Source organism: Cydia pomonella, chromosome 14, assembly GCF_033807575.1.
Source record: "Cydia pomonella isolate Wapato2018A chromosome 14, ilCydPomo1, whole genome shotgun sequence".
NCBI lineage: Eukaryota > Metazoa > Arthropoda > Insecta > Lepidoptera > Tortricidae > Cydia > Cydia pomonella.
In genome coordinates this window covers 7,878,059-7,886,875 of record NC_084716.1, presented here as the reverse complement: position 1 = coordinate 7,886,875, position 8,817 = coordinate 7,878,059, and positions in this window count along the sequence as shown.

Below are 8,817 nucleotides of genomic sequence, written 5' to 3'. Positions count from 1 at the left end.
TAGCTGGTTGCAGTCAACTATAAGGCAACCTTTTGGATCTCATAAAATTATCATGCATACGCCGCTCTATGGACAACTCCCTAATATGTCAAGCCGCAAATCCCACGTGAAATGTTTCCATAGGTAAGTCACTTGGACCTTGCACCGTCTGCAGTACCTGAGGCATGTAGCCTAATGGAATATTACACGTAAGGTTCAGACTATCAAGTACTGAAACCGGGATAATAGTAAATAAATGACACGAGTGACCAAGAACGAAAATATACAAGACAATGATATAAGCGTTGCCCCTAATATCATGAGATCAGCCATTTTACTAAATTGTCATATGCAACGTCACGCTAAGAGTAAGACTGTTAATTAAATTAAAAGCCAGTTGGATTAAGATTTGATACCTTTTGATCAAATATAAGTAAAAATGTATTAGTACTTATGATAACACATTCATAAATAAGCTATAAAATTAGGTAGGATCGACGGGGTGTAGTCTGGCTTCACACAACTTTATCACCTTAATATACTGTAAAATAAAATAGCTGGTTGCAGTCAACTATAAGGCAACCTTTTGAATCTCATAAAATTATCATGCATACACCGCTCTATGGACAACTCCCTAATATGTCGAGCCGCAAATCCCACGTGAAATGTTTCCATAGGTAAGTCACTTGGACCTTGCACCGTCTGCAGTACCTGAGGCATGTAGCCTAATGGAATATTACACGTAAGGTTCAGACTATCAAGTACTGAAACCGGGATAATAGTAAATAAATGACATGAGTGACCAAGAACGAAAATATACAAGACAATGATATAAGCGTTGCCCCTAATATCATGAGATCAGCCATTTTACTAAATTATCATATGCGACATCTCGCAAAGAGTACAACTGTTAATTATATTACAAGCCAGTCGGTTTAGGATTTGATACCTTTAGTCATAACTGGGATCAATCAAATGCAACGACAATCCCAAATATAACTAAAAACCGCATTGTTAAAACAGCCACTTATAAAACCACTGTGACAGGTTTCAACAACTACAATTGATTAGTAAATATATATAATATCCTCTCAATTGGACATAATCCAAAATGTAATAACCACATTCTAGTCATATGATTTGATTCAATATGACAAATAAATTAGGGCAGGTATAATACATTGGCAAATACAGATCAAACTATATACCAAATGATCAAAATATATACACCCACAATAACATTTCAACATACGTAATATACTTAGGTATGTACCTATAAAACGGAATCATGATCATAAAATAAGTATCAAATAGGCACCAGTTATCTACCTACAAATAAGATGAAATTAAAACCTTTTGTATAATTTATTGAAAGGTTACGTCACCGCTAGGTATTAAGATCTGCTTGATGGGGCTTCGATGCTCTCACATCATGATGAGAAGACAAGGCAAGGCAGGATCAATTCTCGTTCCACGCAAATGGACGGTGCACTGGATACAATGTGCAGGCGTGAGATACAGATGCGGCGTAGTGCAGCCAGCCTCTTCATGTAGAAGGTAGGTCTTGCATCTGGGCGCCCGTGGCAGTGGGGTTGATCAGGTACCGACGAGGATGCTCGGAGACACCGAGACACTCGAAAGCCGCTGATGGAACAAGACTCGCTCCGCAACCACCGTGAACCGGAAATTGAGACAAAAATAGTGCTTAATATTCTAATCGAGTTAAACATTTACGCCCTACGGAATATATGAAGCTAAGTATCTATATGAATAAAGGCAACTAGGCATTCGAAGGAAGAATCATTTCAATTATGATAATCAAACTATAATAGTAGAAGTCAAAGGATCTAAACTTAGTGGCGTACAGAATACCTATAACAGTAGCCACAGTAATTAAGCTACTGTAAGAAGTCATTGAATAAAACCTATAATGTATTGCGACATAATATTACGTCATTAGCCATTTGTATAACATTCTAAATAAATAAGTATTTTGTAAAACTCATTCACCAAACAATTATATCAATCTAGTTTATGAACTTGGTTGCTAATTAAACAAACGTGGCCGTATACCTATATACGCGCGCACAAATAATTACACAACCAATTATTTTTGTAGTATTGTAAAAGGTGAATTATGTATTACATCATAATTAATACACTCAACCTATCAACCTGCATATTCAATCAAAGTGCTGTAATTCACTAACACTGAAACATGAAAGTATGTGATATATAGATATGTCAGGTCAAGATTGAGATAACATATAACTCAGAACCAACGCACCGTGTCTACTAGCTTGCACCGGAGTGAATCTTCACCTTCGCGACCACATCTGCGAGGTCCGCATCTTGATTTGAAGCGTTGAAGCTCTCGAAGGCAGAACACCCCAGGAATTGATGGCGAGACACGAAGCAGGCGCCCTTAGGATCCGCTGACAGGACTCGATATTCCTCGTACATGAACCGAGAATTCAGAAATAAATAATTTTAAATATATGTTAAAACATTTCATGAATTAAATTACCTACACCGTTCGTTGACTTTACATGTTATACTATATATGGTAATAACGACTGATATTGACGGCTAAACCTACATAAAACGATAAAGAAATGACCGCCGAGTGTAACCCAACTAAAGTTATTTATCAACCTAATTGAACACATCTACTTATGCCATCTATATCTAAATCTAGTCACATTCCACCCTTGCCATTGAATTAAAACATGGAAAATACATACGTTGCACTTCTTTTCGTAAACGGTTAATCCACAATAATAAACGCGCTCGTTTACTACTAAACATACATTCATTTATTTGCTAATGATTTCACAACTCAAATCAAGTACTTATCGTAATTGAATGCATCTACCTACCCTATAATCATATTACACACGAACACTGATTTACCTATCTTCAAAATTGATTATATTTAAAAAGCATATACATGATTTAGAAATTCACTGAACTAATGAAATTAAATATCTCAATCCATTTTGCCGTCGTAGTTAAAATAACACTCTCGTACAAGAATCCGACTTGCATTCACAGAGCACAAGAATCGTCATCTCGTTCCACAATGAAGGGTACCCAACGCGATCTATTCAACCTACCCGCTATTCATATATAGAAATAATGATTTTATTTATGGGCAACTCGTTGGTATCAACCAAGCCTACAATCCTACTGATATTAAGCAAACATTGGAGCCTATGAATGAACGAAATATGTATTTTAGGTTTCCTCAAGATATAAAATGATATGCAAATAATTAAGTAGGTATATGAAATTACCGCACCGTAACACGTAGTTGTTTGGCAGCTGACCCACGATGGTTTTGTGGTTTTCAACACGCCCATGGTCCGGATGAAGCTCCTACAGCTTCCCGCCCATGTTGGCCGTATCCACACGCTAAGCTTCCAACGAAGGTGGCAGCTTATACTCGTATCTGCGAACAAGTTCTAATACACGGTTTTCTTATGATTTGCCACTCACAGTGACAATTTAAGAACCTTTAAGACCCGATGCTCGTGAAATGTAGCCCTTTCGACAGCTGCCCGTGGTAGGCTCACACAGTTCTTCACAACCATGGTTCAAGTCAATACGACCCGCGCGTCGCCCATTGCAGTCGCTGTTCTTTTCATATCTCCTGAAGATGGCCGCTAATAGACGTATCTGCAAACAAGCTTAGACACATGGTTTTCCTTACAACCTAACACTCACAGGATTCCTTCTTGACTCGACGCTCTGCTGAAGGCAAAAGATCACGAATCCACTTTGCAGTTCCTTAAATAACCTCGTTCCCCCATGAGAACCCCTCAACCGCCATGTTAATCCTACTCCTAAGCCCAACCAGAATGCAGAGTTTTGATTGGATAATATTTACTATCCTCGTCTATGATTGGTCACTTTTATTCCCGCGTATTTAGATTGATCTGCCTTACAACAGATGGCATCTCTAAAGATAACATAAATAAATTAAAAGCTTACGAAGTAGTTTATTGTGTTTAATCGATTATTCAATAAACATTACTTAATTTATATTGAAAAATATATTATAAACAAATATTGTACTATGCAATATTATCATGAGTAAACTACCTACTAGTTCAGTTATTCACCGCCAGATGTCAGGTGACAAGTGCGAATATTATGCGCGAAATTCACTCCAAACAAATTCAATAATTTCTAAGAGAGTAAATAAATAAATGTAGATGTCAGTCTGTTACAATCGCCCTTAGTATATTTACGGAGTTTACCAGAGTAATAATACTAATAAAAAAATAACAACTGACATCGCAAGTATTTACAAGAAGTTGTAAAACCGATAAACACAGAGGCAAGCAGAGTAGCTGGTGAGACTATGACAAATCGAAACCGAAAGTAATGACAAACAAAGAAAATATAGCAAAAAAAAAAGTCAATGATGAATATCGAATATGCAGAAAGTTATGCGTACCTGTGCATTTAATATCCTTTAGAAATCAAATAAGCCTCGAAATAGAGAAAAAAAAGATCCTTTAAGAAGTAATCAAAAGCACACATTTCCCTATGACAACAAAAAAAACTTTACAAATTAGAGGAACAGGATGGCCGAAAATAGCAAACGATAGAGGAAAATTTAAGAAGCTGGAAAAGGCCTATATGTCACGAGACACGCTGGACACTAAATCCTGAAAACCTCATAAAACTGATAAACAATGGTGTGTAGTTTAGTTTCCAGCAATAAAGACTATAATCAGCGGCCTAGTAATAAACACACTGTGGGATCTCACACAGACAGCACTGAAAATAGTAGAGAAATGGTGCAAGGAGAATGACCTATCGGTAAACCAAAAAAAAAACCAGACAATTCTCTTCACACACAAACAAAACTGGGTACTTACGAACTGCCAACCCTTTTTGGCACATGATTGACACTTTCAAAGGATATAAAATATCTAGGCATAATCCTGGATGATAGACTGAACTGGAACAAACACCTGGACAATAAACTAAACAAAGCAACAGTCGCATTTTGGCAATGCCGGAGGATGGTGGGCAAGAGATGGGGACTTGCTCTTCACATCATACTGTGGCTATACAATGGTAATAATGTCAATGATCAGCTACGGCGCGGTCGTATGGTGGCCCCGCACCCAGCTAACCACGGTAGTAGACAACTAAACAAAACACAAAGACTAGCATGTGTGGTTGCGACGGCTGTATGAGAACTACTCCGAATGCGGCGCTAGAAATAATGCTAGGACTCCTACCATTACACCTATACATACAAAAAGAAGTGGCTGCCACGGCTCTTCGGTTGAAAAAGCTAAACCTATGGACATCCTTCTGCTCTTCGTACAAGAAGATCTATAAAAATATAATCTCTAAACTACCCATGCTGGAGGCGCCCATCGACAAAACACCAAAACTATGATCTTCTGGAAAGAATACACCATATCATTAACAGAAGATCCTAAAGAAGGACTAGACCAACAAACCTAAGAAAATTCACAGATGGCTCAAAAACATTTGAAGGTACAGGATGTGGTGTCTTCTCGGAGGACCTGAACATACACATCTCAAAACCCCTGGGAGAACATAACACGGTATTACAAGCTGAATGTGTGGTAATAATAGAAGCTTGCAATGCTATAACAAAACTACAAGTGAAACACGAAAATATACTAATACTAATACTGTCAGCCCAACTGGGGAAGTACCTCCTCCTTACAGAAAACCGCAGCCAAATAACACTAGACCCTACTTATAGTGGTGTGTTCCTGCCGGTGAGTAAGGTTGCCAGAGCTCAACGATTGAAAGGGAGGTTTAGAGTCGGCAACGCGCATGTAACTCCTCTGGAGTTGCAGGCGTACATAGGCTACGGAAACTGCTTTCTATCAGGCGGGCCGTATGCTTGTTTGCCACCGACGTAGTATAAAAAAACAGTAAATCAGTACTACAAGCGCTATGCAGCGACAAACTTAATTCAGAGCTCGTACTCGAATGTCATCGAAGCCTCACGGAAGTGAGCAAAGAAGGCAACAAAGTAACAATTCAATGGATAAAGGGACATAGTGGATCAAGAGGAAACGATGCAGCGGACGAACTGGCCAGGAAAGGTTCGGAAACGCCGGCATATGGACCCGAGCCCATGATACCCCTACCAATATCCTATATACACAACCAGCTAGACCTACATCACAGACAACTGCACACTAAATACTGGAATGAAATGGACACATGCAGGCAGACCAAGGATGTTTTACCGGAACTGAACCACAAACTCGCCAAAATACTACTGAAAACACCTAGACACCAACTACGTAAAATAGTAGGATTAATTACAAGACATAACACACTTAACAAACGCCTACGCAATATGGGTAAAACAGACAGCCCCATGTGCAAAGCGTGCATGGAAGAAGAAGAAACAACAAAACATATTCTCCTAGACTGCAAACAGGTAGAAGTATACAGGAACAAATACCTAGGGACTCCGGCCACAATAGGAGAGGCAATTAGCAACCTGGAAACTTTGCTAGGCTTCGTGGAGGAGCTAGGGTGGTTAGAGTAGCGCTACCTCGTTTCACGCAAAATAGGCACAATGGTTGTCGATTTGCGGAAAATGCCCAGAAGCACTAACTAACTAAAGGCTATAATAATATTAATAATATACCGATAAACATAAATAACATGTATGTCACGTTTTATTATATTTAAGGTAACAAGATATCACATCAACATAACTAAATCGGTTTCCCTTATAAACACTATAACCATGACTGACAAAATTACTATATAGCACCTATAAACCAACCGTCCGGTATAATTTAACTAAAATACACAAAAAACCCGCAATTTAGAACCAAAGGTAATGTCACTATCAACTCAATAGCCTACTTTGTCGGCGAAAACTGAAAATAAGATCACTAACATGAAAATAAACACCAATGCAATAAAATGAAAGGACCGATTTTAAGATATATCGCAGTGCCATCGCTAAAATATAATTTCAAAATAAAAAATCCGCGTCCAAATTAATACAACCATCTATAAGCTACTGTGAGATAGACTGACACACATAGCGGCTAAACTAAAATAAAAAAATGTCGATATATAAATAGTACACAATTGTAAAATATTACACGTAAAAGACTAAACATATGTATTTATACGTACCAATTAAAATAATGTATCCTGGAAATTATAAAATTATATAAACACACACAGTACAAGTAAATGAAAATCAATAGTGTTCGCTCCAACACTGATATTACTGTTCCTTTATCAACAAAACAATAAATTTGTACGATTCTACTACAACGAAAGTTAAGGAAAAAATAAAATGAAGAAATTTTCAAAATAAAGTTAGTATACTAAAACTGTCACAATACATTTTCATAGAGCTCATAAAATCTAAACCGAATAGTGTAGATTAAAATTTGAATAAATCAAATTTTTAAATTAAATTAATCATTATTAAATCATTGTAATTTAAATCAAAATATATCATAAAACTCTACTGAAAAATCGAATAAATTGTAAAACGTCAATTGAAAACTGTAGTGTATGGTGCATGATACTGAAAGAAACCAAAGCATTATAAAACAAATCACGGTAATACCATCTGTGAACAACGATACCTAGTAAAATATATCAAGATGGAAGGAAAGTATACGAAACGAAACAGCCTAAAAGTTCAGTTTTACATATAAACAATGCTTGTTAGAACACAGTACAGATAAAGAACATGTCTCACTTTCGACCCCAGACCATTGCACGAACATCAAATTGTGCCTTAAAAGGCACGAAAATAAAATAAATAATAAGTTAATATCCTGGTTACGGCTTAAACCATAATGTCTTAGCCTGGCTAAACTCTACTACAAAAGCTTTGTAAGCTGAAATACTGTTACTTTCCTCAACTCTATTGAAACCTTTGGAAAGTAATACTGAAATTTTGTAAATAAGGGTCTAGGCTATAGGGGATGAATTATAAAATAAACAAGGTATTAAATGCTAATAAATTTGATTTATTGCATTAAAATTGATTGAGTATGATTCAATAATTTATGAGCTCTATATCCAATGAAGTCTGATTAGGACCCATTCGGATATACCGCCTTGATTGCTAGGGCCAAATACCTAAGTCAGGAAAACAAGACGGAACAAAAACCTGACTGCCCAATTTAACCTGTACACAAACATAACAAAATATGTGTCAGATAAAGACAAATTAAAACCTCATTTAAATTAGGTATGGCGTGATCGTTTAGTGGTAAATATAGACCAACATCACGATAAATAACAACCCGAGCTCTCTGAGGTGTGAGACATGTTACATGATAAAATAAAATCTGAAATATGTTCCAACAAGCACAAAACATATCCGTTCTTAAAGAAAGACGAATATTAAACCATGTCAATAAAATGAAACACTATTTTAAGTGCATTAAAACCAATAGGAAATTATAAAATCCTATCAAAATTATTGAATACTACTTACAAGACTACTATAATAAACCCTACCTTCTTCCTATAAAATGCCATTGTGGGATACATCAGGAGATCAAAATATTCCTACTTTAAGATAAAGAAAATTATGAAACAAGAAGTTGTAGCAAGTTCTATTAATAATATATAAGGTTTAGTAATATGCTCAGATATAAATAAAGATATGTTAGCACTTATGTTGTGATTGACGTATTGATAACGTATTCATAAATGTGTTATAAAGATCGACCGGGTGAAGTCTGGCTTCTCACAACTGTATTACTTTAATTAGTATACTGTAAAATAGCTGGTTGCAGTCAACTATAAGGCAACCTTTTGGATCTCATAAAATTATCA